Source organism: Eschrichtius robustus, chromosome 5, assembly GCF_028021215.1.
Source record: "Eschrichtius robustus isolate mEscRob2 chromosome 5, mEscRob2.pri, whole genome shotgun sequence".
In the NCBI taxonomy this organism is placed as follows: Eukaryota; Metazoa; Chordata; class Mammalia; order Artiodactyla; family Eschrichtiidae; genus Eschrichtius; species Eschrichtius robustus.
The window spans coordinates 96,099,304-96,107,505 of NC_090828.1; the positions used below are offsets into that span (position 1 = coordinate 96,099,304).

General features: G+C 44.4%; 1 pseudogene; it reads left to right on the forward strand.

The window, feature by feature from the left end:
* Positions 1 to 6,262: 6,262 nt before the first annotated feature.
* LOC137765391 (protein CDV3 homolog pseudogene) lies at positions 6,263 to 7,309 on the forward strand (annotated as a pseudogene).
* The last annotated feature ends 893 nt before the right edge of the window (positions 7,310 to 8,202 follow it).

An 8,202-nucleotide genomic window follows, 5' to 3' on the forward strand; every position in this document is an offset into this window, starting at 1 on the left:
TACCTTAGGGTTAGGGATAGGGTTAGGGTACTGCTTATGGTAAAGTTTCGGGTACGGGTTCGATAACGGCGTAGAGTATGGGTTAGGGTTAGGGTTAGGGTACGCGTTAAGGTTAGGTTATTTATTAAACCTATCCCACTCTCTAGATACCACTTAGCACATAAAGGAATATTATTTTGGGTCCAGCAATGGAGAAGTGTTTAGACAGTAGGAAAAGATAAGGAACACACCCATTATAAAGTAATCACATTAGAATTCTTTTTAACCTGTTCCTTAAAACACTAGTGCTTAGGAAATCTATTGGAGGCAGAAGCAGTCAAGGATACCTTAGGGTAAGGGATAGGGTTAGGGTACTGCTTATGGTAAAGTTTCGGGTACGGGTTCGGGTACGGCGTAGGGTATAGGTTAGGGTTAGGTTTAGTTTTAGGGTTAGGGATCGGTTTAGGGTACGGGTTAGTACTGGGGTACGTGTTAGGGTTACGGTAGGGGTTAGGGTTAGGGTATGCATTAGGGTTAGGGTATTTATTAAACCTATCCCAATCTCTATATACCACTTAGCATGTAAAGGAATATTATTTGGGGTCCAGCCACAGAGAATAGTTTACAGACTAGGATAACATAAGGAACACACCTATTATAAAGAAATGACATTAGGATTATCTTTTTAACCTGTTCCTTAAAACACTAGTGCTTACGAAATCTAATGGAGGTAGAAGCAGTCAAGGGTAGATTAGGGTTATTGTTAGGGTTAGGGTACGGGTTCGGGTATGGCTTAGGTTTTGTGTTAGGGTTAGGATTAGGGTTAGTTTTAGGGTTAGGGCTCGGTTTAGGGTACAGGTTAGGATTAGGTTACGTGTTAGGGTTAGGGTAGGGGATAGGGTTAGGGTACGCGTTTAGGTTAGGTTAGTTATTGAACTTATCCCACTCTCTTGATACCACTTAGCACATAAAGGAATATTATTTTGGGTCCAGCCATGGAGAAGAGTTGAGACACTAGTATAAGATAAGGAACACACCCATAATAAAGAAATCACATTGGGATTCTCTTTTTAATCTGTTCCTTAAAACACTAGTGTTTAGGAAATCTATTGGAGGCAGAAGCAGTCAAGGGTAGCTTAGGGTTAGGGTTAGGGTTAGGGTTAGGGTACGGCTTAGGGTATGGATTCGGGTATGGCATAGGGCATGGGTTAGGGTTGGGTTAGAGTTAGTTGTAGGTTTAGGGCTCAGTTTAGGGTACGGGTTAGGATTAGGGTACGTGTTAGGGTTAGGGTAGGGGTTAGTCTTAGGGTGCGCATTAGGTTTAGGGTAATTATTAAACCTATCCCACACCCTAGATAACACTTAGGACGTAAAGGAATATTATTTGGGGTCCAGCCATGGAGAAGAGTTTAGACAGTAGGAAAAGATAAGGAACACACCCATTATAAAGAAATCACAATAGGATTCTCTTTTAAACCTCTTCCTTAAAACACTAAGGCTTAGGAAATCTATTGGATGCAGAAGCAGTCAAGGGTAGCTTAGGGTTAGGGTTAGGATTAGGGTTAGGGTACTGCTTATGGTAAGGTTTCGGGTACGGGTTCGGGTACGGCATAGGGTATGGTTTAGGGTTAGGGTTAGGGTTAGTTTTAGGGTTAGGGATCAGTTTAGGGTACGGGTTAGGATAGGTGTACCTGTTAGGGTTAGGGTAGGGGTTAGTGTTAGGGTACGCGTTAGGATTAGGGTATTTATTAAACCTATCCCAATCTCTAGATACCACTTAGCAAGTAAAGGAATATTAATTGGGATCCAGCCATTGAGAATAGTTTACACACTAGGATAACATAAGGAACACACTTATAATAAGGAAGTGACATTAGGATTCTCTTTTTAACCTGTTCCTTAAAACACTAGTGCTTAGGAAATCTAATGGAGGTAGAAGCAGTCAAGGGTAGCTTAGGGTTAGCATTAGGGTTAGGGTACGTCTTAGGGTACGGGTTTGGGTATGGCGTAGGTTTTGTCTTAGGGTTAGGATTAGGGTTAGTTTTAGGGTTAGGGCTCGGTTTAGGGTACGGGTTAGGAGTAGGCTACGTGTTAGGCTTAGGGTAGTGGATAGGGTTAGGGTACACTTTAAGGTTAGGTTATTTATTAAACCTATGCCACTGTCTAGATACCACTTAGCACATAAAGGAATATTATTTTGGGTCCAGCCATGGAGAAGAGTTTAGACACTAGGATAAGATAATGTACACACCCGTAATAAAGAAATCACATTGGGATTCTCTTTTTAATCTGTTCCTTAAAACACTAGTGTTTAGGAAATCTATTGGAAGCAGAAGCAGTCAAGGATAGCTTAGGGTTAGGGTTAGGGTTAGTGTTAGGGTATGGCTTAGGGTACGGGTTCGGGCACGGGTTAGAATACGGCATAGGGTATGGTTTAGGGTTAGGGCTAGGGTTAGTTTTAGGGTTAGGGCTTGGTTTAGAGTACGGGTTAGGATTGGGGTATGTGTTAGGGTTAAGGTAGGGGATAGGATTAGGGTACACGTTAGGGTTAGGGTATTTATTAAACCTGTCCCACACTGTAGATATCACTTAGCACGTAAAGGAATATTATTTGGTGTCCAGCCATGGAGAAGAGTTTAGACACTAGGATAAGATAAGGAACACACCCAATATAAGGAAATCACATTACGATTATCTTTTTAACGTGTTCCTTAAAACAATAGTGCTTACGAAATCTTTTTGAAGAATAATCAGTCCAGGGTAGCTTCGGGTTACAGTTAGGGTTAGGGTTAGTGTTAGGGTACGGCTTAGGGTACGGATTCGGGTACGGGTTCGGGTATGGGTTAGGGTTATGTTTAGTTTTAGGGTTAGGGCTCGGTTTAGGGTACAGGTTAGGATTAGTGTAGGTGTTAGGGTTAAGGTAGGGGTTAGGATTTGGGTACGCGTTAGGGTTAGGGTATTTATTAAACCTATCCCACACTCTAGATAACACTTAGCACGTAAAGGAATATTATTTGGTTTCCAGCCATGGAGAAGTGTTTAGACAGTAGCAAAAGATAAGGAACAAACCCATTATAAAGAAATCACATTAGGATTCTCTTTTTTACCTGTTCCTTAAAACACTAGGGCTTAGGAAATCTATTTGAGGCATAAGCAGTCAAGGGTAGCTTCGGATTAGTGTTAGGGATAGGGTTAGTGTTAGGGTACGGCTTAGGGTACGGATTCGGGAACGGGTTCGAGTATGGGTTAGCATTAGGGTTAGGGTTAGGGTTAGTTTTAGGGTTAGGGCTCGGTTTAGGGTACGAATTAGGATTAGTGTAGGTGTTAGGGTTAGGGTAGGGGTTAGGGTTAGTGTACGCATTAGGTTTAGGGTATTTATTTAACCTATCCCACTCTCTAGATACCACTTAGCACATAAAGAATATTATTTGGGGTCTAGCCATGTAGAAGAGTTTAGACATTAGGATAAGATAAGGAACACACCCATTACAAAGAAATCACATTAGGATTCTCTTTTTAACCTGTTCCTTAAAACACTAGTGCTTAGGAAATCTATTGGAGGCAGAAGCAATCAAGGGTAGCTTAGGTTTAGGGTTAGCGATAGTGTACGGCTTAGGGTATGGGTTCTGGTACGGTGCAGAGTATGGGTTAGGGTTAGGGTTAGGGTTAGTTTTACAGTTAGGGCTCGGTTTTGGGTACGGGTTAGGATTAGGTTACGTGTTAGGATTAGGGTAGGGGTTAGGGTTAAGGTACGCGTTAGGGTTAGGGTATTTATTAAACCTATCCCACTCTCTAGATACCACTTAGCACGTAAAGGAATATTATTTGGGGTCCAGCCATGGAGAAGAGTTTAGACTCTAGGTTAAGATAAGGAACACACCCGTTATAAAGAAATCACATTACGATTAACTTTTTAACCTGTTCCTTACAACACTAGTGCTTAGGAAATGTATTGGAGGCAGAAGCAGTCAAGGGTACCTTAGGGTTAGGGTTAGGTATAGGGTACGGCTCATGGTACGGGTTCGGGTCGGGTGTGGGTATGTCGTAGGTTATGGTTTAGGGTTAGGTTTAGGGTTAGTTTTACCGTTAGGGCTCGGTTTTAGGGTACAGGTTAGGATTAGGCTACGTGTTAGGGTAACGGTAGGAGATAGGGTTAGGGTACGCGTTAGGGTTAGGCTATTTATTAAACCTATCCCACTCTCTAGATACCACTTAGCACGTAAAGGAATATTATTTGGGGTCCAGCCATGTATAAGACTTTAGACATTAGGATAACAGAAGGAACACACCCATTATAAAGAAATCACATTAGGATTCTCTTTTTAACCTGTTCCTTAAAACACTAGTGCTTAGGAAATCTATTGGAGTCAGAAGCAGTCAAGGGTAGCTTAGGGTTAGGGTTAGGGCTAGGGTACTATTTAGGGTACGGGTTTGGGTACGTCGTGCCGTATGGGTTAGTGTTAGGTTTAGGGTTAGTTTTAGAGTTAGAGCTCGGTTTTTTGGTACGGGTTAGGATTAGGTTACGTGTTAGGGTTAGGGTAGGGGTTAGGGTTAAGGTACGCGTTAGGGTTAGGGTATTTATTAAACCTATCCCACTCTCTAGATACCACTTAGCACGTAAAGGAATATTATTTCGGGTCCAGCCATGGAGAGGAGTTTAGACACTAGTATAAGATAAGGAACACACCCGTTATAAAGGAATCACATTACGATTATCTTTTTAACCTGTTCCATAAAACACTAGTGCTTAGGAAACCTATTGGAGGCAGAAGGAGTCAAGGGTAGCTTCGGGTTAGGGTTAGTGTTAGGGTTAGTGTTAGGTTACGGCTTAGGGTACGGATTCGGGTACTGGTTCGGGTACGGCGTAGGGTATGGGTTAGTGTTAGGGTTAGTTTTAGGGTTAGGGCTCAGTTTCGGATACGGTTTAAGATTAGTGTACTTGTTAGGGTTAGGGTACGGTTTAGGGTTAGGGTACACTTTAGGATTAGGGTATTTATTAAACGTATCCCACTCTCTCGATACCACTTAGCATGTAAAGGAATATTATTTGTGGTTCCCCCATGGAGAAGAGTTTAGACACTAGGATAAGATAAGGAACACACCCATTATAAAGAAATCACATTAGGATTCTCTTTTTAACCTGTTTCTTAAAACACTAGTGCTTAGGAAATCTATTGGAGGCAGCAGCAGTCAAGGCTAGCTTACGGTTAGGGTTAGGCATATGGTTAGGGTACGGCTTAGGGTACGGATTCGGGTACGGCATAGGGTATTGGTTAGAGTTAGGGTTAGCGTTAGTTTTAGGGTTAGGGCTCAGTTTAGGGTACGGCTTAGTATTAGGGTACGTGTTAGGGTTAGGGTAGGGGTTATGGTTAGGGTACGCATTAGGTTTAGTGTATTTATTAAACCTATCCCACACTCTAGATAACACTTAGCACGTAAAGGAATATTATTTGGGTTCCAGCCATGGAGAAGTGTTTAGACAGTAGCAAAAGATAAGGAACAAACCCATTATAAAGAAATCACATTAGGATTCTCTTTTTTACCTGTTCCCTAAAACACTAGGGCTTAGGAAATCTATTTGAGGCATAAGCAGTCAAGGGTAGCTTTGGGTTAGTGTTAGGGATAGGGTTAGTGTTAGGGTACGGCTTAGGGTACGGATTCGGGAACGGGTTCGAGTATGGGTTAGGGTTAGGGTTAGGGTTAGGGTTAGTTTTAGGGTTAGGGCTCGGTTTAGGGTACGAATTAGGATTAGTGTAGGTGTTAGGGTTAGGGTAGGGGTTAGGGTTAGTGTACGCATTAGGTTTAGGGTATTTATTAAACCTATCCCACTCTCTAGATACCACTTAGCACATAAAGAATATTATTTGGGGTCTAGCCATGTAGAAGAGTTTAGACATTAGGATAAGACAAGGAACACACCCATTACAAAGAAATCACATTAGGATTCTCTTTTTAACCTGTTCCTTAAAACACGAGTGCTGACTGGAACCTCTGGCCCGCACGTTCCCTTTGCCCTCCGGCAGCGGAGCGGGCGGGATCCTGCACCGCTGTCGCTGCAGCCCGTGCGGGCGGGGCGGCGGCAGCGGCACGCGAGCCCCAAGGAGGGCCGTACCACCGTTCGCCAGCACGCGGGGGGAGCCGCTCGCCCCAACGCAAACGCCTCGGCGACCCCGCGGGGCTGAGGCGTCACCGCGCCCGGGAGCTTGAGCGCCGAGCCGGCCTCGACCCCGAGCTCGGAGCCCCGCGGGCAGCGCCCGCCGCCGGCCCCACCCATCCCGGCCGAGGAGGCCGCGACCATGGCTGAGATGGAGGAGCGGAGCCTGGACAACTTCTTCGCCAAGAGAGACAAGAAGAAGAAGAAGGAGCGGAGCAACCGGGCGGCGAGCGCCACGGGCTCGGCGGGCGGCGCCGGCGGGAGCAGCGGAGCCGCGGGCGCGGCGGGCGGTGGGGCGGGCGCGGGGACCCGGCCGGGCGACAGCGGGACCGCGGGCGCGGGGGCCACGGGCCCTGGGGCCGCCACCAAGGTTGTGACAAAGGATGAAGATGAGTGGAAAGAATTTGAGCAAAAAGAGGTTGATTACAGCGGCCTAAGAGTTCAAGCAATGCAAATAAGTGAAAAGGAAGAAGATGAAAATGAAAAAAGAGAAGATCCAGGTGATAACTGGGAAGAAGGCGGAGGAGGTGGTGGTGGTGTAGAAAAATCTTCAGGTCCCTGGAATAAAACAGCTTCGGTACAAGCACCTCCTGCTCCAGTAGTTGTTACAGAAACCCCAGAACCGACAATGACTAGTGGCGTGTATAGGCCTCCTGGGGCCAGGTTGACCACAACAAGGAAAGCCCCCCAAGGACCACCAGAAATCTACAGTGATACACAGTTCCCATCCCTGCAGTCCACTGCCAAGCATGTAGAAAGCCGGAAATACTGAGCCTTCGTAAGGGTTGACTACCTCAGATTTGCTGCATTCATTGTGGACTTCATGTGGATCACAACTTCTGGATAAGAAGGTTACAGCTTTTAAGTGTCGATGTGAAACTTGAAACCAGCTCTACTGGATTCCTATCAGAAATTCTGCAGAAAGTCAGCCATCTGGGTTCTGATCTGCTGTAAAAGATGAAGATTTAAGTGACCTTAATTAACCTGTCCTGTGCCCCATTCATAAGGAACACTCTGTAGTGGGTATTAGACTTCCCGGAACATGCCGCTCTCAAAAGAACTGATGTGTTCAGATAATCTGTGTAGGGCTGTGATTTATAATTTAAACTTTGAGTTGTATTCTGAGGTAACCACAAATTAAATTCAACCAAACTCGGGTCACCAAGTGGGAAAAGGGGTGGGGAGGGAATAATCTTATTTTTTTTTGTAATTTTTTATTTGGGTAGTGCTTTTTCTGTGTTCCATATTAAGGCTTTTTTTTTTCTTTCTTTTTTTTCTTTCTTTTTTTTGCTTTGACTTGGAATAGTTCTTTGACAGAGCATATTGCTTGGCTAAGTAACCTGAAATATGCATTGGAATTGTGAAACGTCTCGTGAATTTGCCAATCCCTAGAGCAGAACCAGATGGCCTTTGATGTAAAGGGCAGTAGATGCAGGGGGCTCTACTTCAGGTGCTGCTAAAGCTTCCTCTAATCAGGTCTAAGTTGTATAGTAAACTGGTGGAAAGAGTATATTTTCTGCTCAGGCCAAGGGAGTCACAGATGTGTCCTTATAAATTCAAAGCAGTGAGAGCAGAACCTCAACCTAAAACCCACTGAAGTTTCATGGATCTTGCATGATCTCTGACAAGAATTCCAGATGCACTTGTGCCCAAACGTTTAAGGTATTAGACGCAGTGATTGTCCCAGCCTAGCTCTGTCATCAACCTCCTGGTGTGTCTTTTTATGGTGTTCATTTGGAGAGTCGGGGGCGAAAGACAGGTGATGTAGCACTTCTGTTTTTAATGATTACAGCTTAAACTATCCAGTAATTTTTAGTCCTGGAAAAGGACATCAGGACGCTACCCAGGATTACTGAAAAGTCTTTCCATCTAATGAGATAGTCTGGTAATTTCCTAGTTTTGTATCTTCGGTTCAATAGAAATATTTCAAAGTGGCTTGTGACCACTTGATGCAGAGTCTGGGTTTCTCTATAATAAAATCCCTTTGCCAAATGTAGGAGTTGCAGACTTGCTACTGGCAAGAGTGAAGCAAATGGGTGAGTAAAACTCCTGATGTGGGAGCATTTTCC